Source organism: Bos indicus x Bos taurus, chromosome 13 (assembly GCF_003369695.1).
Source record: "Bos indicus x Bos taurus breed Angus x Brahman F1 hybrid chromosome 13, Bos_hybrid_MaternalHap_v2.0, whole genome shotgun sequence".
NCBI classification, from domain to species: Eukaryota; Metazoa; Chordata; class Mammalia; order Artiodactyla; family Bovidae; genus Bos; species Bos indicus x Bos taurus.
Window position 1 is genome coordinate 49193223 of NC_040088.1, and position 26960 is coordinate 49220182.

Below are 26960 nucleotides of genomic sequence, written 5' to 3' on the forward strand. Positions count from 1 at the left end.
CCGCCACCCCTTGGCCTGGCCGCCCCTCCCCCGCACGACGTCACCCGGTCACGTGGGTGAGCCCCTCCCCGCCACGCCGGACTCAGCTGCCCCGTTCCGACGGGGGGAAGCAGGGGGCGGGCGGCGCGTCTGCTCGGCCCCTCCCGTTCCCGTTGCACTCCTGGGAGCCCGGGTCTGCGGGGAGTAGGGGGTGGGGGGAGTTGGTGAAATCGGAACCCGGGTTCTGAATGAAGGGGAGCAGATGTCCCTGTGTTGCTGGGAGGCCCGGGTGGCCTGCTGTTCAGACGGCGATCCTCGGGGCGCTGACCTTCCGGGGCCGCAGTCAGTCTCGGTGCAGATGGCCTGCCCGCCCTGCCTGCTCCTCGGCGCGGGGCCCGCGGCAGCCGGCGGGTCGGGGGCCGGAGGGAGCCGTCTGCGTGGTTGTGGGGGGCTGGGGGGATAGGTCGGGGAGGGGGCCCGCGGGGCCCCGGGCGGGAGGGCAGGGCCAGCCCCGCGCACAAAGGAGCCCTGGCGGCGGCCCCTCGGAGGACAATGCAGCCCTGGGGCGCGGGGGGCTGCGCCGCGCTCCAGCTGCCTCTTCACAACGAGGCCTGCAAATGTGCCCACTTGATTCTAAATCCTCTTAGGCGCTCGCGGTGTGAACCGGGAAGGGGGTGGCCCTCCAAGCCTTTGCAATCCCAGACCTGGAGCCTGGCGCTCGGCGAGCGGTTTGCACCACGCATGCAAATCGAGTTGGCGTCTTGGAGACGTGGGCAGAGTCTGTTGGGTTACCAGCAAACGCCCCGATACGGCCCTTCAGTGCCACGCGGGGTCCCGAAAAATGTGCAGGGTGTTTCCCCTGGAAAGACTTCCTGTTAAGTGTTCAGAAAAGCCAGCTGAGCTGCGCGTCATTAGTCACCCAGGTATTTACACTGTTTTTCCTATTTCCTTTCTCTCTTGGCCTCTGTGGTCAGTGGTATAAAATTCCTAGGAACTCCCACCTAAACACGAGCTTCCTGTTTATGCCCTCAGTGGCTTTAATGTCTAGCTGTTGAAAGCAGTTGACCAAAGCTCTATGAAACGACTAGCGGAGGTTTGCAGGTGAACAGAGAGACGAGGAAAAAAAAGAACAAAACCAAATGGGTAGGTCAAAGGTTCGGGTTCATTTTTAATCACTTATGTCAGAATCACAGGGGGAAAAGGTAAAAGTGAAGTGTAATTTGATGCCCAAGATCGTGGTTCAGTTTCATTTGGTCCCTGTGTCTACAGGAACTTGTAAAATATGATGGAACCTGTAAAATATGATACCTAAACTAGGAACGTTTTCCTTTCTAGCGGGTTAAAGGCTCCCCGCCTCCCCCCCCCCCCCCCCCCCCCGCAATGTGGCATGACACTTGTGTTATGAAAGGTTAAAATTCTCACATAAGCTCAGTCTGTGAGCCCCTGTACGTGCCTTGCACCTCCTAGGGCTGCTTCCTTAAGTGCCTGCAGCAAAATGTTGCATGTCTGTAGCTACCTGAACTGCAGCCTCCCCGACCTGAAAAGAACCTGAAAGGGTGCTTACTCAGCTTTTTTCTGATGCAGAATTCCCTGTAGGACTCCTGGGATGTGAAGAACTACTCCCTGATAGGATCCCTCTGGAATTCCTTACATCAGAAGACAGAATCTTTCCTTGACAATCTGATTTTTTTTAAAAAGAGGTTTTCTATCCATAAAACTGGAATCTGCCTCCACTTATGGAACCATGGAGAATTAATCAAATTTCTATTTCACATGGTATTACCCTTCAGATGTTTGGAGACACTCCCCACACCCTCACCCCCAGTCTTCTCCCAGCTAAACCTGCAGATTCACCAGTCTGTCCCGTGAGTCTGATTCCTGCACCATCCGAGTTATGCAGAGATGCTTCAGTTCACCTGAGTTCCTCTGAAACTGAAAATGGTGTTTCAATCATGCAGAAATTCAGCCTAGGAGGCAGCACTGGAGAAATATGGCTTAAAACCAACAGGGAAAAACAGTCCAACCATGGCCAAGTTATTCAGACAAAAATAAATTCTGGTTTTCCATTTTAGTCTTTTTCTACGCTGAGGCTAGTCATGCCCAGCTCAGTTATGAAGCCCAGGAAAGAAGGAAAAAGCTGTATGGCAGGCTAGCACTGAGCCTTTCATATTCTTGCATTTTATCGTCAAAAAACCCTCTGAGTGGGTACTATTGTTATTCCTCTTTTACTGGCTCCAAGGTCAAAGAATCCACGCAAGGTCACACTGCTAGCAGAGGGCAGAGTGAGGTCTCTAACTTGTGAATTGCACTTCCATTGCTCGAAGCTGCTGCCCTGGAGTCCATCCTGAAAACCGAGGTCCTGGATTGGATGTGTTTTTCTGCGTGTTCTATGACATACAGCTTCAATTCAAGGCCAGTTCGCATACATCCTATTTATACAGCTACAAAAACTTTTGAAATGCAAGTTAAGAACTTTATGGGAGAAGAGTTCTTTTTGGAAGCAAATGAAACAGAAATTCCAAGTGAGAGCCAAAAGTCATCCCAAACATGGTTTTATTCCAATGGCATTACTTAACGGTAAAGTGTTATATTACCCTTGAATTTCCTGCCTGGGCTCAGGGTAGGCCAGGCCCTGGATGCTTTTTTGCATTTATCACAGCAAAGCCGTCGCCCCTTACTCACGCTGGCTCTCCAACGTGTCCGTTACTCAAGAAAAAAGGGAAGAATGTTTCCCATGCACGCGCTGTAATTTTTTTTTTTTTTTTTTCGTGTTGCTCAGTCTGCCAGAACAAAAGTAAAACCACAGAAAGGAGATTTAGATCAGTCTCTTCATCTGCCGGCTGTTATGTTACAGTTTTAGGAGGGGTTGGACATCAAACACTTGAAACTGTCATCCATGCATTCCTTCTTGGAATAAAGCAGCATTGGCGTGGACCCCTGCTACATTATTTTCTACCCCCAAATGTTGGAAACTCTTGCCCTCCAGGAAAATACAGAAGAAAACCCTGAATTAAGGGAGTTAGTTCTGAGAAAGTCTCTTGCGGTCTGTAATAAACTGGCACATAATGACATCTGGCCAGATGGATTCTCCACCTTCACAGAGATGTTGCTTGGATGTTTAGTTTTTCTAATTTGTTGGTTCTTATAAATAGTGCTTGAGAGAACTTTTTTTTAAGTATTTATTTATTTACCTGGCTGCATCAGGTCTTAGTCGCGGCATTCTGGATCTTTCATTGTGGCACACAGACTCTCTTGTTGTAGCATATAGGCTCCAGAGGGCTCAATAGTTGCCTCGAGTGGGCTTAGTTGTTCTGCAGCATGTGGGCTCTTAATTCCTGGACCAGGAATCAAACCGGCGTCCCCTGTATTACAAGGCAGATCCTTAACCACTGCAACACCAGGGAAATCCCTGTTCATTTTCTTCAAACTTAATGGCAACTTAATGCTCTATTCTTTATGCACTTGTTCATGCTGTACCTTCTCTTGATCATGACTTGTGCGTAAGTCAGGTAACCTGGCCTATCTGGTTTATTACCTAGCGTACCTTCAGTAGGTCCTCAAGAAATGCTTTTTGAATGACATCTTTTACATCTTTTGTGCATATATATGTAGCTCTTAATGCAATTTCTCATTCAGATTAATTCTTTGGTCAAATTACTAGAGACAGAAAGAACACAATTGTTTAATAGGTGAAGGGTGTCAATAGGGGAGGAGAAAAAAGTTCTGCAGGTGGATGGTGGTGATGGTGGCCCAACAATGTGAATGTAGTTGATGCTTCTGAACTGTACATTTTAAAGTGGTTACAATGGTAAATTTTATAATATATGTCTTTTACTACAGTAAAAATAAATGAATACTTTGACTTGGAATTCTTGGGCTAAGAGTAAGTATGTATATTTTATTTTTTTTTATTGTTTTTTTTAGTATGTATATTTTAAATTTGGGTGTATATTACTAAACTTTCCTCCAGAAGTTATCATTTTGTATGCCAACTACCAGTGCATGCAAAAACCCATTCTGTAGCATGCTAGCAACATTCAGTCTCATTATTCTTTGTATTTGATAGGTAAACATACACACACAAATACACTATAGTTACTTGTGTAACTATGCTTATTAGTAAGGATGGAGTATATTTTCATGTTAGATATTTCTTCTTTGTTTAAAAGCTTATGTGTTCTCTGTGTCTGCCCTGCAAATAGGTTCATGGACACAAAGCGGGAGGAGAGGGTGGGACGAATTGAGACTAGCATTGGCATATTTATATACACTGCTGCTGCTGCTACTCCTAAGTCGCTTCAGTTGTGTCCGACTCTGTGCAACCCCATAGACAGCAGCCCACCAGGCTCCCGGTCCCTGAGATTCTCCAGGAAAGAACACTGGAGTGGGTTGCCATGTGTAAAATAGATAGCTAGTGGGAAGCTGCTGTATAGCACAGGGAGCTCAGCTTGGTGCTCTGTGATGGCCTAGAGGCGTGGGACTGGGTGAGTGGGAGGGGATATATGTTTAAGTGTAGCCGATTCACTTTGTTGTACAGCAGAAACTAACACAACGTTATAAAGCAATTATACTCCAATTTAAAGTAAATAAGTAAATAAAATATACCCTTTTGTACCTTAAAAAAGCTTGTGTGTTTCCTTTCCCATTTTTATTGGGCTATTTGTTTCCTTTTATTGATTTGTAGGAGCTCTGTGTATAGTAAATATATTAACTCTCAATCTGTTATACAGTTTGCAAATATTTTTCCCAGTTCATTATTTCTCTCTTGTAATTTTCTGCTACATGAGATTTAAAATTATGTGCTATATCAATATAATCTTGGGATGGAAAAGTCCCTTCCTCATTCCAAGATTATAAAAATAGTCATAGCTTTTATCCAGTACATTCATGGCTTTGTACTTCTATACTTAAATTTTTGATGCATCTGTATGTTGATGGTAAAGACTAAGGTAAAGATTCAGTTGAGTTTTCCTTTATCTTATCATTTATTCTATCATTATTTATATAATCCATGTTTTCACTGAGTAATTTGAAATGACATCTTTTGGTTGCAATAAGTAACCATATTCCAAGGTCCATTTCATTGCTCTATGTATCCTGGCACCTAGATATACTGTTTTATTTAAAACAAGCTACCAATATATTTAGATGGTTCCTATTGCCATAAATCCTATACTAGTGATGAGCATTTAAGAATTAACCAATTGTTGGAAAGATTTTATTTTTAAAAAATATTTATTTATTTATTTGGTGGTGTCGAGTCTTGGTTGTGGCATGTAGAATCTTTATTTCAGTCATGCAGGACCTTTTGTTAAAGTGCACAGACTCCCTAGTTGTGGCGTGTGGGCTTCAGTAGTTGCAGGACTCAGGCTCTCTAGCTGTCGCTCATGGGCTCTGCAGTGCCTGGGCTCAATAGTTGCAGTGGATTCTTAACCACTGGACCACCAGGGAATTCCCAGAAAGAGTTTACATTATGTATAATTGGAAAGGTATAGCCAGAGAGAAAATTTCCTCTCCTGGGAGTCAGCAGAAGATGCCTAGAAGGACGAGTGATGGAAGGAGAGGGCCTGGCTGGGATGACTGGTGCAGTGTCAGGCCTGCCTTATATCTAAATCACGTTACCCAGAGGGATTAATTCAGCTTTCCGTGGTGGACAGAAAGCTGGTGGGCTTTGCCCTTTTGGTATTGAGTTCTGTCTCTGCTACTTCCTAGGTTTACGGTCTTGGATAAGTCACTAAAGCAATCTGCTTATCTCAAGGCAAAGAACAGCTACCAACATGATTGCTGTAAAGGTTAAACAGTACATTTCATTGCACTCTGCAAATAAGATCTAAATATTTATCATCATCATTATTGTTATTACTACAATTGCTATAGGGGCAGATGGTTCCCCTCCCATGTCCTCACGCTTCTGCCTGTTCACCTGCGTCCTGGCCGGGCCACTTCCTTGTGGGACATCCTTCTTCTCCAAGGAAGAGATGCTTGAAGGATGACGACACTCAAAGGCTGCCATCATCCGAGGGCATAGCCCCAGGCAGCAGCCCCTCTCTCTGATCACCTCATCCAGGACTCAGCTGCCTTCACGTGCCCACACTCTTCCTACAGACATTCTTAATTTGCTAATTCTATTATTTACATATTTTTGTGGGGGAGGAGGTCTTTGTGTTGTGTAGCTTTTGATCTAGACCAGGGGTCCCCAACTTCTGAGATCTAATGCTTGATGATCTGCGATGGAGCTGATGTAATAATGATAGAAATAAAGTGCACATAATAATACAAATGTGGGCTTTCCAGTGGCTCAGTGGTAAAAAATTAGCCTGCTAATGCAAGGAGACAAAGGTTTGATCCCTGGGTCGGGAAGATCCCCAGGAAGAGGAAATGACAACCCACTCCAGTGTTCTTGTCTGAAGAACTCCATCGACAGAGGAGCCTGGTGGACTACAGCCCATAGGGTCACAAAGTATTGGACACGATTAAGCTACTGGGCATGCGCACGCACAATGAATGTAATGAGCTCAAGTCATCTCGAAACCACCACCACCCCTTCCCTTGATCCGTGGAAAAACTGTCTTCCACGAAACTGGTCCTGGGTGCCAAGAAGGTTGGGGACCACTGGTGGGGACCACTGGTTGAGACCACTGGTTCTGACCCAGCTCAAATAGTGAGCGAGCACTCTGTTGGGGGCACCAGGAGATAACAGTGTGCTTTGGTTGTCACTCTGCCATTGTTCCTTGGTGATACCACATACAAGATCAAACCTCATGGGCGGGGGACTGACTGACAGAGACTTGGGACATTGCTGGTTCTCTCGAGATAATACCATCCCAGCCATCAAATCCTCCCTGCTCTGACCTCTAAGCTCTGACGATTACCTGTCCCGGACCTGGGTCAGTTACTCCCACCAGGAGGAGACTCTGCACATGGACTGAGAGTCCATTAGATACCAGTTACTGCTCTTACTATGGGCTCTGCCCCTGCAGCAGGCCTCTAAGTGGAATCCTGTGAAGTGGGTACCACTGTGCCTGGGTCTCCATCACCACATGCTTGGTCTAGGCTGATTCCTGCCCTCCACCTCCAGCCCCTCTGGGACCCTGGCCTGCCACCTGGCTCTCTGTTGACCATCTACTCCCTGGATCCACACCCCGCTTCGCCCCAGCCCCTGCTTTTCCTTCTCCAGTTTGCCTGTGCTGCTCACATTCTGTCTTGTTTTCTCTGGGTGGTGTTTCACCTAGCATCTTGCCGGCATGGCTAAAAGAAAACTTAGTGAGTGTTCAAGACACCCTGGACCCAAGCAGAACACAAGAGCTGCTGGCCAGCAGGGGGTTCAATGAAGGTCAGGTACGAGGTGAACTGTGGACCTGGCCAACCCTGGAGCCTCCTGTCCTTAGAGGAAGGCTGGGGGGCATTGCCAGCATCTCCTGTGTTCTTGCAGTGCCTGTGCCACTTGCTGGGAATCAGAGGAAGGCAAGACAGATGTGATCCTTAGCCTCCAGGACCTCAATCCAATGGTGGGGACAGACAACCATCACAAACCAAGTGAATGAAACAGCCCAGTGTGGAGAGCGCTGTCCAGGCATGGCCGGGTGCTGGAGATGGAGGCCAGGCAGCCAGCCTGGAGGCCCACTTAGACCTGATGCTGGGGACGCCCTCTCTGAATGCCTTAATTGCACTTTCAACATGAACTTCCATCACATCTCATACAGATTTAGAAAGACTTCATCAGCTTCTCTTACATTTTTGCCAGTTTGCTAGTCACAAAATTTTAAAAAACTAAAAACACAATCACCAGGTGGTGAGCAGAGAAACCTGTAAAAGTGAGCATCCCTGGCCCCAGGCACAGCCCCCTCTTTGTTGCCCTTTGACACCTTTTACTTGATTGCACAGAAGCCTGGATTAATTTTTCCTGGCCCGAGGCCCATGCTAATTTGCATGGCTATTCTATATAAGAGTCAGGTCCAGGAAGACAGCAGGCCAGCCTGAATTCACAAACAAAGTCACATCCATCAAGTAGCCACGAGCTCAATATACTTACTGAGAAGAATGGCGGGTAATGAGAAATCCTACTGCGGCCTGAAAGCGTGACTCACCAGGGCTGCTCTGTGGTCAAGCTGATGGGTAAAGCACTCCATCATCCTTATGTTCCCCTTGTCAAACACTTGTGGGCTTCCATTTTGGGCTTTAGACATGTAATTATGGTTCCCATTGTTTCCAAAGCCAGAATGAAGCCTCAGATGATATAATTAATTGTGAGTTAGGTGGAGAACTTTCTTTCGTTGTATGCTGTCTTCTGCGATGTTCATACAAATCCTCATTTTGCCCAGTAATACCATATACTGCCGAACTGCACTAGTCTATAAAGTACACGTTAATGCTATCACATTTAGCTGTTGTTCTGAGTGGGTAACTGGAAGACTTAACGTACAACTGGGTCTAAAATCTATTGTGGGAAACTCCAGTCTTGCCCTGTGTTTGTTGGCATCATCAATAATTCTTATGGTCACTGGGAGTGTTTGTTCATTTTTTTTCACACATTAGTTCATTCAGTCAACAAATATCATTTCAGGTCTTGATGTGAGAGGAACTGTACTACGTATGAAGATGTGTGGTCTCTAACCAAAACTAGAGCTACCATGCATGCTCAGTCACTTAGTCGTGTCTGACTCTTTGCAACCCCATGGCCTGTAGCCCGCCAGGCTCCTCTGTCCATGGAATTCTTCAGGCAAGAATATTGGAGTGGGATCAGGCCTCCTCCTCCAGGGGATCTTCCTTACCCAGGGACCAAACCCGAGTCCTCCTGCAGCTCCTGTATTGTCAGGCAGATATATTGTCAGGCAGATTCTTTACCACTGACCTACCTGGGAAATCCAGAGCTGCCATATGATCCAGAAATTCCATTCCAGGGCATATATATCCAGACAAAACTATAATTCAAAGATACATGTACCCCTAGGTTCACAGCAGCACTGTTCACAATAGGTAAGACGTGGCAACAAGCTTCATTGGCAGATGAATGGATAAATAAGATGTGATCCATATATACAATGGAATATTACTCAGCCATAAAAAGAATGAAATAACACCATTTGCAGAACATACATGGGCCTAGAGATTATCATACTGAGTGAAGAAAGTTAGGCAGAGAAAGACAAATATCATGACATCACTTATACGTGGGCTCTAAAATATGACACAATGAACTTACCTATGAAATAGAAACAGACGCACAGACACAGAGAAAAGACTTGTGGTCACTAAGGGGGATCAGGAGCAGGGGAGGGATGGACTGGGAGTTTGGAATTAGCAGGTACAAACTATTATACATAGAACAGATAAACAACAAAGTCCTACTGTGTAGGACAGGGAGCTATATTCAACGTCCTATGATAAACCACCATGGAAAAGAATATGAAAAAGAATATATATATATATATATATATAATTGAATCACTTTGCTATACAGCAGAAATTAACATTGTAAATCAACTCTACTTCAATAAAACCTCACAAAGCCAGGGTCTCTGACCTCAGACTGCTGGGCTGAGAAGGTGCCCACCTTGGGGCTGGTGCTGTATCTAAGTCACCTGGGCAGCCTTCTAAAGTCACACATGTCTGCCCACCTCACCCCAGTCTCATCCAAGATTCTAGCTTTCCAGGTTCAGTGGGAGGCCCTGACATGGATTTTGAAACAAACAAACAAAACTCCCATGATAGTTCTGATTACACCCTTGGGTGGTGAACCATGGGTCTAGTGATCTTAACAGAAGTCTGTAGAACTCAGTGCCTCCTTGTGGGGCAGTGGAGCCGTGAGTCCCTCTTGACCCATGCGGCAGGAGCTGCCTTGGGTCAGCGGTGACACAGGCTCCTGAGGGCCCGTCCCCAAGCGTTGGGTCAGGCCTGTGCTGGACACCTGTTCTTATGCTGACTCTGGTTAGGGCATCTCTGCTGCAGTTTGTCCCAGGCTCAGGGGCCCTCATACTGAACTTACCTAGTCTTTGGACCTCTTCCCTTGGTCAGAAATCCCACCTCCTAGCACTGGCTCTGCAGTTACACCTGGTGACTGTCAGCTACCCACGCCTGCCCTGCCCCCACCCCGTCCAAGAGTTAGTATGACAAGCTCTGGTGTAAATACTGCAGGGTCACTGCTGGGATGTCATTTTTGGGTTGAACGGCGATTATTTGTCTCATGTCAGCTTGTGAATTCTAGCTCGTTTTTCATTTCTAAGTGTCACGTCTGATTATTTTGGATATGACATTCTGCCTGAATATTGGGTGATAATGATGGTGGCGCTAGTGGTAAAGAACCCGCCTGTTAATGCAGAAGACCTAAGAGATGTGGGTTCAATCCCGGGGTGGGAAGATCCCCTGGAGGAGGGCATGGCAACCCACTCCAGTATTTCTTTCTGGGAGAATCCCATGGACAGAGGAGCCTGGCAGGCTACTGTCCAGGGTTGCAATGGGTTGGACACAACTGAAGTGACTTAGCATGCATGGAGACAAGTCAGAAATGGTATATTCAATATTTCACAATTATTATTTATTTATTTGGCTGTTTCAAGTCTTAGTTGCATTATATAGGATCTTTTTTGTGGTGTGCAGGCTCAGTTGCTCGGCTTTCACTGAACCTGTTACGTGGGGTCATATGCTGGCCCCAAACCACGCCTCCTTCCTCAAGACCACACACTCTCCCTTCAGGCATGGACCACCAGGCATACATGCAAATAACGTGAGCAGACATGGTCACCCTCAAGGCACCCTGTTGGGTGGGTGTGACAGCCACACATCAACCATTCCTAGGCGATGGAGGCTGTGGTGGGGTCTGCCCTGGGTCTTGAAGATGCAGAGCAGACAAGCGAGCTCAGCTCTGCTGAAGCAGTGGGTGCCAAGGCTGGAAGCCAGGACATGTGGTGGGGAGGGTGGCTTGCCTGACACAGGGGACAAGGATGGAGGACAGGCTGGGGAGGCAGGTCCTTGACCAAGCCTGACCTGATCTGTGACTGGCTGTCCTGCGTGGGACATTCCTGCCCCTCTGACCTGATCTGTGACTGGCTGTCCTGCGTGGGACGTTCCTGCCCCTCTGCCTCTGCGGTGTGACCTGAGTCAAGCATCCACAACTACCCTCTAGGGCCTGCCGCTGGGCTGAAGAGGCAACTCAGACCTTTGTTCTTGGGAGACAGGGAGGGAGCTGGTGAAGGGTGTGTATTCCTCTTCCTTTTGACGTTAAAACAAACCACATTTAACTGCTGCGTGGATCCCTGTTCAGGTGTCCAACAGCCCTGGCAGCACACGGGGACCCCTCCCTGGCGTGGCCCAGCCCAAATGGAGACATGTCCTGAGCCCTCAGAAAGGTCTACAGCACGAGGCTAAAAATAGGCAAGCAAAGCAGCCCAGACCCAGGGATCAATGTGCTTCGCAGGCCCCAGGAAAGGCAGCTGTATCAAGTTCAGGCTTCCTCCCGCCAAGCCTCAGGGGCGTGAGAGACTTCCCAGCTTGGCTTGGAGCTGGGAAAAAGGGGGAGGAAGTGGAGAGGCAGGATGTGGTGGAGGGCCCTGGGCTGTCTGGAGGGCCAGAGCTCTGAGCAAAAATCCTCCTACAGACTCTTTGAACAGTTTAAAAAAACAAAAGCGTGCACAAACACACACACAGTCCCTAAAAACAGCTCTTTGCTTTAATCTCCTTTGGTGGAAACTGGGATTTGGGGCGGTTCTCATGGGGGTGGCCAGCTCTTGGTTTTCAGGGTCTTCTGAGTATGTACGGCCATCAGCAAGACTGTGATAAGCACCAGATGAACCCTGATAAAGCCATACTCGTCCTAGGTTTAGGGACATGAGTGATGGCAGAGCAGCACTTCCCAGAGCAGCGACTTCTCGGTGGTGATTTGCAAAGAACCTGATCAGGCTCAGTGTGTGATGAAGCAGGAGGCCCTTTTCTGATCCCTCTCTTCCAGCTTCTCTTCTCTCTTCCCTTGCAGCAGTGGAGCAGGTCTGCGATGGCTGGCATGGTTTCATTCGGGGGCGGGGGCATGGGTCCAAGGGACTGGAATTATGATAGGTTTCAGTCCTGATTCCTTGTGTTCGAGGACAGAAAAGACACTTCCTCTTTGCTTCTGAACTCCTTCCGGAAGAGAAAAGCAAAAAGCCACTCGAGGAAGATAGAGCATCATGGTCACTCCTCCGTCCTCCCCAGGGACCCTCTTCTGGGGGCTTCTGTTAGCAGGTGGGTGAACTCTCTTCCAAGTGTATTAAACATGAGAAGCTTTGAGCATGTTTCTGGTGAGTAATACGGACGAGGATGGCTCATTTTTTAGACTCTGACAAGGATCGTTACCAAAATACCTAAGGCAGCTATCGTCAACATTTTGGGACACATATATTTTAAAAACATTGAAAGGCTCTCCCCTTTTACTTCTCATTTTCTATTTTTTTATTTGTAATACCTTAAGTAATGCACTTTCTTATTTCTTAAAGTTTTTTTTTAATGTGGATCATTTTTAAAAATATTTATTGAATTTGTTATAATATTAATTCTGTTTTATTTATTTATTTATTTTGCCACGAGGCATGTGGGATCTTAGCTCCCTAACTAGGGATCAAATCCTCACACCCTGCAATGGAAGGTGAAGTTTTAAACACTGGACTGCCAGGGAAGGCCCAATGCACTTAATTCCCCCTGCCGCCCCCCTACCCCAGATTTATGGAGATATAGGACTTCCCAGGGGGAGCTAGTGGTGAAGAATCCATCTGCCTATGCAGGAGACGTAAGAGACGCAGGTTCGATCCCCAGGTCGGGAACATACCCTGGAGATGGGCATGGCAACCCACTCCAGTTTTCTTGCCTGGAGATGTTAATTAAACACTGATTCATTTGGAAGGATCACCCGGGCACGAGCTACACCTGCTGCACAAGAACGATGACTCGTGCTGATGCCTATTTCGGGGGGGGGGAAAAGGCACAAAGTGGCGGCAAATAGTTTGCCTTTTGGTGATCTGGGAAGGTCTTCACTCTCCTCATGCTTCTGCACCTGCAGAGTTAAAGCTTCTCAGGTAGGAAAAAACCTGCAGTCCCAGGGTGTTGTTAACTTACTGTGTGGACCAGACTTTTACTCCATCCTCCTCCCTTTTATTTCAAAGAGATTTTTGGTTTTTTTGCACTTACTCCAGTTAGTTCTAAAGATCACAAGTGTTAGGGAATAAATTTGTTTATAATGATGAATGGGCATTTTGACAACCCAGGGCTTTGCTTCCAGAGCACTTTTACAGGTGCTAAATATCACCCAACAGGGAAGGAGCACAGGACACCCAATAGAGAAGTGTGTGTGTGTGTGTCTCTCACGTTGCAGAGAGATCGGTGACCTGTTTAAAGCTGCCCAACAAATTGGTGACAGGCAAAGTGGATTGCCCTCAGCCACACGCTCACACGGAGGGAAAAAATGAAGAGGCGAGTCATCCTCTGCCCATCTGTCTTTAATTAGAGACAAAGGAAGTCAGGATTTTTTTATCCACTGGAGAAAAACAGTGCAACTTTACTAGCCAAACACTGAAAATCCCTGTCATCAAAAGTCCATGGGATTGGGCTTCTGGAAGGCCAGCCCAGCAGTAAATGACAGCGACGTGGCTGCCCAGGGAGTAGCTGCAGAGTGAGCATCCCAGGATGGAGTGTCAGGAGCGGCTGGTACTGGATGGGCAGCAGGGTTCTGCCTGCCCTGGAGCCCTCGGGACAGTCGTGGTCCCTTTGCTCTGTTCTCCTGAGGGGAAAATGGCCCAGATATTTTTCCTGATCCAGAAAACCAAAAACCTGAGTCCAAACATTCTCAGTCCAGTGAAAATATTCTGAAACCTCAGAAAAATTCATGCCCCAGAGACCCTCATCCTGACTTGTAATTTGGTCAGTGATCACCCATTTTTAGAAAGGTTCGGGTGGTCCAATTTCCTCTGGGAACTCTGGAGGTTTCTTGGTTTCAGTTTCCGGAGTTTTCTGCTGGCCTCAGAGTTCCAGGGAAATTGAACTGGTGAGGAAGCCAGCGCCAGCCGATGGGCTGCAGAAGGTGGTTTTGTGCTGAAAAAAGGAAAACTTAATTCACATTCCTTCCGCTTTCTTGATACCAGGGAGTTGGCCCGAATACAGCCTGTGTAGAGAGGCTTTGAAAGTTTCATCCCTAATACACCTGCCTAAGAAAGATGCTCCACTAACAATTTCAAAACATTGCATAATGAGCTATACATTCTTTAGACATGTCATTAGATCTCCTGCCACCTCTTTGGGATGTCGGAACCACTAAGCATCAGGCAGCATCCTCCCTGAAGGCCCGAGTTGGCTGGGACCAGGGTGGTGTGCATCTCTGATTTCCACACGCTTTAATGCAGTTCTCTAATTTGAAGCATGCAAACTAGGTTTTCTCCTTTTGGAAAGATGATCCCATACAATTTGGTTGAGGAGCGACGCACATTTCATAGAGAGGATGGGGCCATCCAAAAGGGATAGAAATTGCTCAAATGAACAATTTGCATTTCCTCTCCTCCCCGGGGGGAAAATGAATGCAAAAACATCTGCTGTGAAAGCTAAAGTAAGCTTCAACTCCTTCCTATTTGGTATAGCAGAGTTTTAAGAGAGGCAAGCTGTATTTTTGTTGTTGTCGTTTTGTTTAATGAACACACAGAGTGTGTCCTATACACAAGTGGTCCAGGGCACCAGTAGGGAGACTGAGAATATAAAGTCAGGACAATCAGCTTGTAGCACAAGTTGGTGGAGGGTCCATGTGACAACGGAAATGGTCGAGGAGTATCGGCAAGCATCTCTGGGCAGCCAGGGTAGTCCCCCAGCCAGAGGAGCCATTACCCTACCCTCAGTAATAATAACAAAAAGCACAGCCCATCTCCCTAAATGAGCAGACATCTTTTCCCACTTCTCCAACCCCATCAAATATTTCCCCTTCCAAAGGTAGGACAAGCATAAGTCTCTTTTGTTGTTGTACCAATTCCTTTTTATTCTATAACCAGCAGCAATCATTTATTCAGCTCAGAAGTCTGTGGGCAAGCAACTGGGTGGACTGAGCTGGGAGATTCTACCGTGAGTCTTGCTGGGCTCACAAAAAAACCTGAGCGCTCTGCCGCATCTAATAGTCTCTGATCCAACAACAGGCTGCTGGGACATGCCTGTGGTGGTCCCAGGAACCCAAGGAGAGGACAGCCCAGTGCTCAAGCTTCTGCTTGTGTCACAAAGAAAACGACATGGCAAAATCAGATGCAAGGAGTAAAGAAGCAGACTCTTACCTCTCGACTGGAGGAGTTGCAAAGTCACGTTGTAAAGGGGAGTAGAAGGACTTTAGGGGCTTTGAAATTCATCAGTCAACAAGTGACAGAGTCAGACTCATCCAGATTTCAAAACCCATATTCCTAATACTGATCCTGCAATGCCTCTCGAAAATGGATTCGTTCATAGTTTTCAAGATGACTGTCCCACTTTTTGAGGGAACTTGCCTTCTCTTAGTTTATAAGCCCCTGCTATCTTCAACCCTTGACAAGCATTAGTTCTCTCTGCTGTGTGCCCTTGGGTATCCCTATTCTGTGCATCCATCCACAAGACCATTTATCACACTATAATGAAGCATTTATCATAATACAGTATTTACTATCTAGACTGGGGGTCCCCAACTCCCAGGTCATGGACTGGTACTGACCCATGGCCTGTTAGGAACCAGGCTGCACAGCAGGAAGCAAGTGGTGGGCAAGCGACAGAAGCCTCATGTGCGTTTACAGCTGCTTCCCAACATTCGCATTACCTCCTGAGCTCCGACTCCTATCAGACTGGTGGTGGCATTAGACTATCAGGGGTGCAAACCCTACTGTCACTGTCTCCCATCACCCCATGATGGGACCATCTGGTTCCAGGAAAACAAGCTCAGGGCTTCCTCCTGACTCTGCGTTTTGGTGGGTTGTATAATTACTTCATTATATATCACAATATAATAACCATAGAGATATAGTGCGCAATAAATGTAATGTGCTTGAAGCACCTTGAAGCCACCACTCCTCTTCTGGTCCGTGGAAAAAGTAACTTCCACAAAACTGATCCCTGGTGCCAAAAAAGTCAGGGACCTCTGCTCTAGACAGTGTAGGGATTCTGTCTAGCTACAGCCCTGATGCCTGGCCTAATCTTTGGTAAGCATGTGTTTCTTGAAGCTAATCAAGTAGAGGACAGTTTGAAATGGAGGTGGAGAGTCACTTCTCCAAGGTCAGTATATTCAGACCTTCTCTGTCTGTTTTGGAGGAACCCAGGGAGCCCCCATGGGTATCAGATGGTAATTTCTCCATCCCAGCTGCAGAGCCATCCATTGTGGGAAAAATCCAGCAATAGCAGGTCTAGAGCTCCATATCCAATCCCTGTTGTTCAATCGCCAAGTTGTGTCCAACTTTTTGTGACCCCATAGACTGTAGCATGCCAGGCTTCCCTGTCTTTCACTATCTCCCGGAGATTGCTCATATTCATGTCCATTGAGTCAATGATGCCATCCAACCATCCCATCCTCTGTCTTCCCTATCTCCTCCTGCCTTCAATCTTCCCCAGCATCAGGGTCTTTTCCAATGAATCGGCTCTTTGCATCAGGTGGCTAAAGTATTGGAGCTTCAGCTTCAGCATCTGTCCTTCCAATGAATATTCAGGTTTAATTTCCTTTAGGATTGACTGGTTTGATCTCCTTGCAGTCCAAGGGGCTGTCAAGAATCTTCTCTAGGACAGGCATTTTATCAAATGCCAAACACAAGTTGGTTTTCTTCTTTCCGTTCAGAGTTGTGCTTGCTGATTTCATTAGGCCCTTGAGCCTGGCATCAAGACCAATTAGAAGACAACGATGATAAAGTTTGGGAGGTGTAGGACTAAATAGATAAAAGCCATCATTCTGTAGATCTGAATGGAGCTTTCTGGCAGGAGTCACTTTCCAGCACCAAAGCCACTGGGACTTTACCTATAAGATGCTTTGACCTTTTAGCTGATATAGCTGTTTCGGTCTGATTTGCAAAAGTATCTGAAGTTTTTCAGCCATGACCTTGGTTTATCTCTTCTTTTTGTCTCTCCTTCTGTCTCTTCAGTCAGAGTATTCTCTGAGTGTAGTTCGGTTCCGTTGGCTGAAGATGTTAGAAGCGAGGGCTGGGTTCAGGTCTGTCTCAGTCCAGCCTGCTTTCCCCTCATGATGAAGGAATTCTGTGCAAAGACCTTATTATTGCTGATCTTGGCACATTCTGATGGCCTGACTGTGTGGGCCCCAGACGAGCCCCCACTGTGGCCAGCTGGATGGATGTCACTAGGGAAACCCTCTCATCTCAGAGGGTCACTTCCTTTCTCAGGCTACAGCCGCGAGAGCCGTGTCGACTGGGGCTGGGAAAGTAGGTTGAAACAGAACTGGAAGAGAACCAGGCTGAGTGCATTTGAAGGTGTCTGTTACCCACAGTGCGACAGATACCTCGTCTCTGCTCAGAGTGACTTCAGAATTATCTCCGTTTGTCTTCAGCTACTGAACGTCATGTGCTGTGGCTCAAGCCATATAATTCACCCAGATATGCACAGATGAACTGGCTTTTCACATCCAAATGTCTTTTCTAAGAATAAGTACATTTCTATCTTGTGGTCTCATGTTTCCAAATATTGCCAAGTGTGTATGCCCAGGGTGTGGATACAGTAGGGCCAAAGCTGAGCTGCCATCTGCATGCAGACATGTTCCTTACATGTCCTCCTCTGCCAGTTTGCTGCCTGAAACCCTCAAATGGGAAACAAAATTTTCAATTCTACCATCTGAACCAAGGACTCTGCCAAGAGGAGAAGATGGAAAACAACCCACGAAGATTATAATGATATGCAGATTCTTGCCTGAGGTTAAGCTTTGTAGGCAATTGGTGGTGGGGAGGGGCAAGGAGGGGTTGAGAGCAGGAGGGTCCTTGGGTCCCAGAAAAAAGAAGAGGAAATCCCATGGACAGAGGAACCTGGCAGGCTACTGTCCATGGGGTTGCAAGAGTCAGACACAACTTAGTGACTAAACCACTACCACCGCCATCTAGGAGGGCACCAAAGGGCCAGGCAGGGAAATGAGGGCAGTGTCACCTAGGCTACGCCTTGCCGGGCTTATCAGTGGATGAGTCTATCATCAGCAAAGCAGGCCTGCAGACAAGGACGCTCCATGGATGGGAAGGTGCCTGTCTCCACACCAAGGTCAATAGCACACAAAACTAAGTTTGCGTCCAGTTCACCCTGAACTTTGCAAGCCATCCCACCCCCCGCAGAGCCCAAAGGAGCTGACTCGATCAGGAGACCCAGTCCCACGTACCTGGTTATAGACACAAGGACATGGCCATTGGTTTCCAAACCTTTGCTCCTGATGAATACCTTCAAGGGCAGGTATCCACAGGCCCATGGCCAACCTGGGTCTCTAGGTAGCATCTGCTCTTGATCCACCCACCTGACCCATTCCACCAAGTTCTCCCCCACCCCAGCCGAAATAACCTTTAACATAGTCCAGGAAGAGGATCTTACCAGAAAGAGGGTTTCTCTGCCCTGTGATTTCTCACTCTCTGTGCCTGACTTAACTGGGCGAGCACCTCCACAAGTCTGCTCTCCTTCATGGCCCTAGTGTGAAGGACCCACATGTAACCCCTTCTCATAATCACTTCTGAACCCTTTTGCCAACAAATACAGGCAAAGCCCATGGTGTGTAAGTACAATGGAAACTCAAGTATTGAGCCCTATAATAACTGGGGCTGGACTTGATCTAGACCTGCGGCCAGGCTGAAGAGACGGATCCCAGCTGGTTGACCCTTCAGCTTGGAAAACAACTGCAAGAGTTTCCTAAAGTCCTGGAGCCACCAGCTGTATTCAAAATATTGTGCCTGTTCTATTTATAATAGCCTATTTTAGTAAGTATTTTATTTATAATTTATTTACACGGAAGCAACCTAAATGTCCATCAGTAGATGAATGGGTAAAGAAGATGTGGTATATATACAATGGAATTGTATAAATGTATAAATGGAATAGAACGAATAAAATAATGCCGTGTGCAGCAACATGGATGGACCTAGAGATGATCATACTAAGGGACGTCAATCAGAAAGACAAATACCGTGTGATGTCACTTATATGTAGGATTTAAAATATGACGCAAATGAACTCATCTATGACTCAGAAACAGAATCACAGACGTTGTGGTTGCCAAGGCGGTGGGGGTGGAGGAGGGATAGAGTGGGAGGTGGGGGTTAGCAGACGTAAGCTAATATATATAGGATGGATAAACAACAAGGTCCTTCCGTATAGCACAGGAAATTATATTCAATATCCTGTGATAAGCCATAATGGAAAAGAATATAAAAAGAATGCATATATATGTACAAAATCATTTTGCTGAACAGTATTTAGCTTCACTATCAACATTTGTTTCAGCATAATTAAAGCCATTTCATTCCTTAAAAAAATAGACAGTCTTATATTCATATTTATGGTCTTAGTTCCAGAGTGCCTTTTAATTCTTTACCATTTCATCTTTTTTTTTTTTAAATCATGTAACATATGGAAAGAAAATGGAAAGATTACTCACTTGACTGAAATCAGGTTTGAAATCACTCTGAATATATTTTCTAACGCTTCCTCATTGATTGCCTTGGAAATAAATAACCCCAAGTGGTAGCATCATATTTATATTTCTAAGTCAGGAAGATTTCTCTTATTACTCTGCTTCTAAAATAAATTCCCAAGAAAGTGCGTTAAGTATCAAAACAGTATTTTCAATATCTGCCAACCTAATGTTCATGTCTCAGCAAGAAAGCATGTAACCAGTGAGTAAACTGCCTCTTTGTCAAACAGAAATATGGCAAATTCTAAGGTGGCTCCTTTTCAACTAAATTGTCTCAGCATGCAGAGCAGCAGGGAGAGGGTTTGCTATAGGACACGGGCAAAAGCCCAATCTTTAGATGATTTTTCCAGGAGGGTATTATATTAAGTTCCAGGGAGAAATGATGAGATATTCGCGGTGAAATGGCACATTTTCTTTCAGAATCACCCGCTCCATTTAAATGCATTCGCTCCTCCAGAATGCGTCCCCGACGGGCCACGGGGTTGCACATGGAGTCCCCGGGATGCAAATGAATTCTGTAACCTGACTGTCTGCTCCCGATTTCCAGGAGGCCTGACCTTCTCTGGATGCACCCCGACTCCACATACATGCTTTTTAAGAGACACGATTTTGTCTTGTCTGAAGCACAATGTAATTAGAAAGCAATCTGGCCCACCCACGCAGCTGCCAGGGTAACTTGGCATGGCCTCCACCTGCCTCTGATGGGGTTGCCCTGGCTGACCTTGGCTGTCCTTGGCTGTCCTCCGAGACGTCTCAGGGCTCAGGGATCCCGGGCAGCACTTGCCTGGAGCCCAGGCTTGGCCAGACTCACATAGAGTCGGGTGTTGTCTGCTGGGAGCCCTGGGGGTTAGACTGGATGGAGCCCACAGCAACCGTGTTCCACGTGGCCATGGGTGGCACAAAGGAGCCTCAGCCATCTGACATGAGCTGCCCACCACTCCACTCAGAGTGCAGAGACCATCCCAGGGCATGTGCAGGCAGGCATGCTCAGTCGCTCTGATTCTTTGTGACTCCATGGACCACAGGCCCTCAAGCTCCTCTGTCTATGGGATTTTCCAGGCAAGAATACTGGAGTAGGTTGCCATTTCCTCCTCCAGGGGATCTTCCTTACCCAGGGATTGAACCTGTTTCTCTTGCATTGCAGGTGGATTCTTTACCACTGAGCCATCATGGCAGTCAACCAGAAACACATCCAAACCCCAATCCCTTCATCCCATCACTCACAAACTTTGCCTGCAACCTCAAAATCCCAGTCCCCCAGGCCTCCTTTTAACCCAGCTCTCTTCCCCAATAAGACCCCATGCCCCATCAAGCCAGCTTTCTTTTTCTGCTCTCAATGACCTAAAATTTCCAGTCTCTGCCCTTAAACACTCTAACATCCTCAACAGTTATTTCCATGCTTAATTCTACATCCTCCAATTCAAGTATTATTCTATAGCCAGATTTCTTTCCCAAATACATACTTTTGGTCATGTTACAATGTCATTCTCCTGCTCACAGACTTCCAGTGGCTTCTCATGGTCTCCAGTTTCCTTAGTTGGGTGCTCTGGTCTGATGCCTATTTGTGTAAATAAAGTTTTATTGGCACATAGTCACTCCCATTCATTTACATACTGTTTATAGCTGTGTTGATGCTATGATGGCAGAGCTGAGTCATTGTGACAGGCCCTACACGGCTTGGAAAACCTAAAATATCATTTGTCTCTTTATAGAAAATACTGGCTGACCCCTGCTCTAAAATGTGGTCCCAAATTTCCTTCCAGTTTCATGTCTTTAGAGCCTGGGCTCTCCTGCCTTTCCCACTTTGATTCCCACTAGTCCACTCTCTGCTGGGGGAAATGTTCCCCTTCAGGCCCATTCCAAATGGACCCTACTCACAAATGCTTTCCTGACTCCTGTTTCCATGTCATCCCTCCCTCCTTTGGACCCATCACGCCTTGTGATGGCATTTTGCATGTTCTGACTTTTATTGTAAATATTAATGTGTGTTTAGTGTTGCTTCCCCTTCCACCCCAGGCAAGGTTTGAAGCTCCTAGAGGGCAGGAACCAGGTCTCAACCACATTAGCCTCTCAGCCTAGCTTACTGCAGTGTCATTCAGTGGTTATTTGGAGACTTACTTGACTGAAAAACTGGGACTCTTCTTTCAGTGACTTCCAGAGTAAATCACCAACCTCCTCCAAATGCCCACAGGCATCCCAACACCACCCAATACAAGGGGAAGTTGGACTGAAAGGAGTCAGTGGTCTTAACTGACTTGAGCTCAAATATCTTACTGTTAGCAAAATTTTTAAAAATGACCACATTGTAAGGGCCCTTCCCAGCACTGTGGAAGGAGCCACTGCAAGTGAGGGGCTCTCAGCTTCATCAGCTTCTTGGCAATTTACCTCTGTATCTAGGCATCACTCAGGTATGAAGTCTTTAATGTGATTGTGCACAGAGAGCTGACCCGAGAGATACATGCTCCGTGCTAATGAGGGCTCCAGGGCCAGCTGGCACTCTCATCACTCAGGCATCCCCATGGATAATGAGAGCCTTATTCTACATTTTTTCTTTAATCTGGGTTTTTAATTTTGCAGATTCACCATGGGAAACAGTTTGGTAGTTTCTCAAAAAGCAAAGTGTAGAATTACTGTATGACCTAGCAATTCCACTCTTCAGTATATACCCCAAACTAATTGAAAAGTAGGAACTGGAAGAGATACTTATACAGCCATGTTCATAGAAGCATTACTCACAAATGTAGCCAAAAGGCAGAAGCAACCTAATGACCTTCAGCAAATGAATGAATAAACAATCGGTATGCCTATGGTGGAATATTATGCAGCCATAAAAAAGAATGCTTGATGCATGATACAACATGGATAGACCTTGAAAATATTACGCTATGTAAAATAAGACACAAGAGTACACATGTTTTGTAATTCCACTTACATGAAATATCTAGAACAGGAAAATTCTTAGAGACAGCAAATAGATTAGCGTTTATGAAGGACTGAAAGAAGAGGGAAGAGGAAATTATGCTTTCATTGTTTTGAGAAGTTCTGTTTGGGATGATGAAAAAGTTTGGGAAATATATTGTGATAATGGCTTACAACGCTGTGAATGTAATTAATGCCATGGAATTGTACTCTTAAAAATTATTAAAATGGTAAATTTGTGCTATGTATATTTTGTCACAATAAAAATACAAAAGTGAGGTAATATCTGATCATCAGAAATGAATTTGTTCAGATCAGGTTATTCATGTGTTAGAAAAATATCTGGCAGAATCTTTTGCATGAAAGTATTTATCTAAAATGACTGCAATCTCTGGAATAAGAACTCTGTAGAGCTCATATACAAAAAATTCTTGCTAAGCCAAATAAAATTGATATTAAGCTGATGTCCATTCGCCAATCCTCCCTCCACTTGTCAACAGTCAACCGTGGATGAATTCAATGGCAGTGAAGACACAGGTTTTGAGAAACAGTGTGGCTTGTGTTTGTTTGCCAATGTTGTCTTCAAAAAAAGACAAACTTACTTGGCAGCGATGTGCCTAGGCTAATTTCTTTCAGACCCTGAACTCCCTGAAATCTGTTTAATATAACTCCTTGGCTGTCTGTATAGACCCTGACAGCTGGCTGGAGGTGAGGGGTAACTGGGCAGCCTCAAAGAGGTTCATCCGGAGCATAAAAGCCTTGATAAGGGAGGGGTCATTAGGTGAGTGGGAGACCACATATCACCTAGACATCACGAGCATCCCTTTAAATGTATTTGCCACCTCTGCCTCCCCTCGCCCATCCCGGGTTCCGTCACCCTCTCAGCTGCTTTCTCTAGGACACGTTCAGAGCCTGCATTCTGTCGGATAAATAATGCTTGGTGCAGCAAAAAATCTGAGCTGGTTTAGCACAGAGTTTCGTTTTTCATTCTATCACAATCTGAGACACTTAGGAAGGCAGGCTTCTATGAAGTTGATCAGGAATCTGAGGTCCATCCACTGGGGTTCCCCCATTCTCTCTGGCTTTGGGATCATCTATTGGATCCTCTGCATGTGACCAGGAGACAGGGCAGCAGGATGGTGGAGATGGTTGAGGTGGGTTTTCTGGGCTTAGCATGGAAATGATGCATGTCTCTTCTGCCTCCAACCCACTGGCCAGGACTGAGACATATGACCCCCACCTAGCTGCAAAGGAGTCTGGGAAATATGTTTGTCTGAGTCCTTAACAGGGTTTCCCCCAGGGGGAGTTTTATATATCTATATCTATATCTATATCTATCTCCAGACAATCATTGCTCTTCCCATCCTTTGTCCTGCTTTATCCTCACTCCACCAGGAGACCAGAATAGCCTTGCCTTCCAAGGAGAGGAAATAGAGGCACAGAAACTTTGAACTCAAGGCTCCAGCCTGGATAAAGACTGCAACCAGAAGTGCTCTTCCACTTTCCAGTGTGGGGCAAGGCCACCTTCTTTGGTGACTTGCTCTGAGCTCCAGGGTGGACTGGGACAGCCTCTGCTCAGAGGGAGACTCGCTTGGAACATCTGGGCTCCAGATGCGCTGGCTTCTTTCATGCCTCTGAGTGCAGGGGAAGGTATTGGTCTTAAGCCCTAAAATCCTGCGGAGTCTGCTTTTTGTCTCTGAGAGGTCTTCCCTCCTCTCTGCACTCTTTGAGGGCTGAATTCAGCAGAGCCAGCCTTCTTCAACAGCTGACAGGGAATTCTCAGTGGAGAACAGTTGATTTTGGACCAATTCCTGCTGTCAGTCCTGCAAAGCCCAAGCTTCCTGACCTATAGGGCATGCTGACAACCCCATCTGTGTTTGCAGTTAGTTATCGGGGGGGCTTCATTGTAAAAAGTTTGTCGAAAGTTAAGCTGGATGGTGCACAGAAAAAGATGCATTCATCAGGCTGATTCTTCCACTCTCTGCCCTCTTTCTTATGGCTTTGTTGACAGACCCACACAATGTGTGTTGCCAAGATATGAAGACACAATCCACAAAAAATACTTTTTGCCTCCTCTCTGTGTAGGTTTCCATCCATGCATCTATCTTGGCATTTTATTTCTCATGAAAGTGATTCTAAGGTTGAGGTTTACCTCTACTGCATGATCTCTTAATTCATAATATGAATAACAATGTGGAGAGGTAAGTCGAATCATAAATGGTCACTCATAATGGGGTTTGGGGAAATGAAAGTGCATTGTGTGTGGCCTTAACTTTTTAAAGTTGAGATCAATACAATCACACCTTCAAACTTCTCTCCCAATGTAGTTTTTGGCCATACAGCCCTGAACTGAATGGATGGTGTGCTGACTGCCAGAGGGGTTTTTTATGTTTGCACATAGCTCACTACAAAAGATACTTTACAAAAACTGTGAGGAAAGTAAATATTTGTTACATTAATACAATATATAAGAGCAGAGAGGCTCAATAATACACTTGCTTTAAGATAAGGGAATACCCATGGTGGTCTAGTGGTTAAGACTCTGTACTTCCACTGCAGGGACACTATTTCAGTCTCTGTTCAGGGAACGAAGATCTCTGCATGCCAAGGGGCCAAAAATATTTTTTTCTCTTGAGCTGAATAAAAATGGATATACAATATATTAACTAAAGATTAGGGAATATAGCTATCACCTGTTCAGGTGAAAGGTCCGAGATCTGTGTTTTGTTTTGTTTCTCACTATTTGTGAGAATTTACTCAGTCAGGTTTTCTTCTTCTGTACCACAGTAGAGAAGAAAGGGATGTGCTTTTGAGGGATGGTTTCAGATGCAAGGAAAAGCATTTCTGACCAAAAGTGAGGTTTACTTTCTCACACAGCAAGACATCCTGGATGTAAAGTCGTGGGAAGATTGGCATAAACCATATATTTTGCTCTGCAGTCCTCAACTGTGCCTCCTCATAGCCACAAGATGGATGCTGCAGCTCCAGTCATCACATTCTCATAGAACTAAGGCCAAAGGGTGAAAGGTCTTTCCTCTTTTCAGGAAATATATTGCTTAGAATCCCCCAGCAGACTTTTACTTGTATCTCATTGGCCTAAAGGGAGTTCACGCTTATCCTTAACATAATCATTGGCAAAGTGGAATGGGATTATCATAATTGGTTTAGACCAGTGGTGCTCAAACTTCAGCATGAACTGGAATCTCCTGGGGGCCTTATTAAAATATAAATTGCTGTGTTCCTGGGCCAAAGTTTCTGATTTACTATATTCAGAATGGAGCCTAATAAATTTGCATTTCTAATACGTTTCCAGGTCATCCCACTGCTGCTGGTCCAGGGAATCATACTTTTGTTGGTTTAGACAGATCTTGATTCATTTTCTAGGGCTAGGGACAACTGGAGGAAAACATCAGGACCAAATTAGCCAAAGAGAACTTGTTAGGCCGGCATCCTGTCCTGTCCACTGCATGTTTTCTTGTATTTTCCCCTTCATTTTCTGGGTATACTTCTAGACTCTTTTGGCCTTTTCTGGACCATTGCAGATTAGATAGCTTTATGGAAATTGTCTTTATTAATTTGATTCCTACAGTCTTTTTTCCTTTGAAACTAACATAAATTCTAAGTCCATCAGTGTGTACAGCTTAAATTATGTGGAGCTTAAGTTATTTGTTTCAATATCTATTACCTTTTGACTTTCTCTGTAAAGTATCATCAGTCGTTGCATTTGTTCAGTCATCCAGTTTGTTAGAACCATCTTAAGATCTTCCTTGGCTCTTACCAAGCTAAACACTTTTGAGTCATCAGGAGATTCTTTCACACTATCCTTCACTTCATCCTCTAGGTCATTGACAAGTATATTGAGCTAAATTACTGGAACTACCTAAAAGTTTGTAACAGTTATATAGAAACAGATAGAAACAGATAGAAACATAATTATATAGAAAGAAACTTCTCCTGCCCAAAATTCCATGTAAATGACATTTTTGAGACCACTTTGGAGATTTGGGCACTAAATGTGGAGATTTCTTGAACTTCAGGCACTAGCAGCATCTGAACAATGTACCAGGTGTGGCAGCAGCCTTCAATCCGTGTATCAGTTTCATATACTAAAAAAAGTCCGGATAGGCTTTCCTGGTGGTCCAGAGGTTAAGAATCCACTTCACACTGCAAGGGACACCAGTTCAATCCCTGGTCCAGGAAGATCCCACATGCCTCAGGGCAACTGAGTCCATGTGCCACAACTACCGAGCCCACATGCAACAACTACTGAAGCCCTCGCGCCTAGAGCCTGTGCTCCACCACAAGAGAAGCCACAGCAATGAGAAGTCTGTACACCCCAACTAGACCAGCCTCCACTCTCCAAAACTAGAGAATGCCTGACTGTAGCAAAAAAGACCCAGTGCATAAATAAATTAAATCAATATTTTTTAAAAAGAAAACACAAATCATCTGA

General features: G+C 45.7%; 1 long non-coding RNA gene across 3 annotated transcripts in view; it reads right to left on the bottom strand.

The window, feature by feature from the left end:
- Positions 1–2580: 2580 nt before the first annotated feature.
- Positions 2581–26960, bottom strand: part of LOC113903518 — a 33561-nt gene continuing 9181 nt past the window's right edge. The window contains exons 2-3 of one of the 3 annotated variants that reach the window (XR_003514161.1): positions 21052–21146; positions 2581–3341 (exon numbers count right to left, since the gene is read on the bottom strand). This is a non-coding gene — a long non-coding RNA (uncharacterized LOC113903518). Of the gene's footprint in view, positions 3342–11617; positions 12246–12755; positions 13721–21051; positions 21147–26960 lie in introns of those variants that run through there. The other 2 variants (XR_003514160.1, XR_003514162.1) reach the window with 2 other exon arrangements.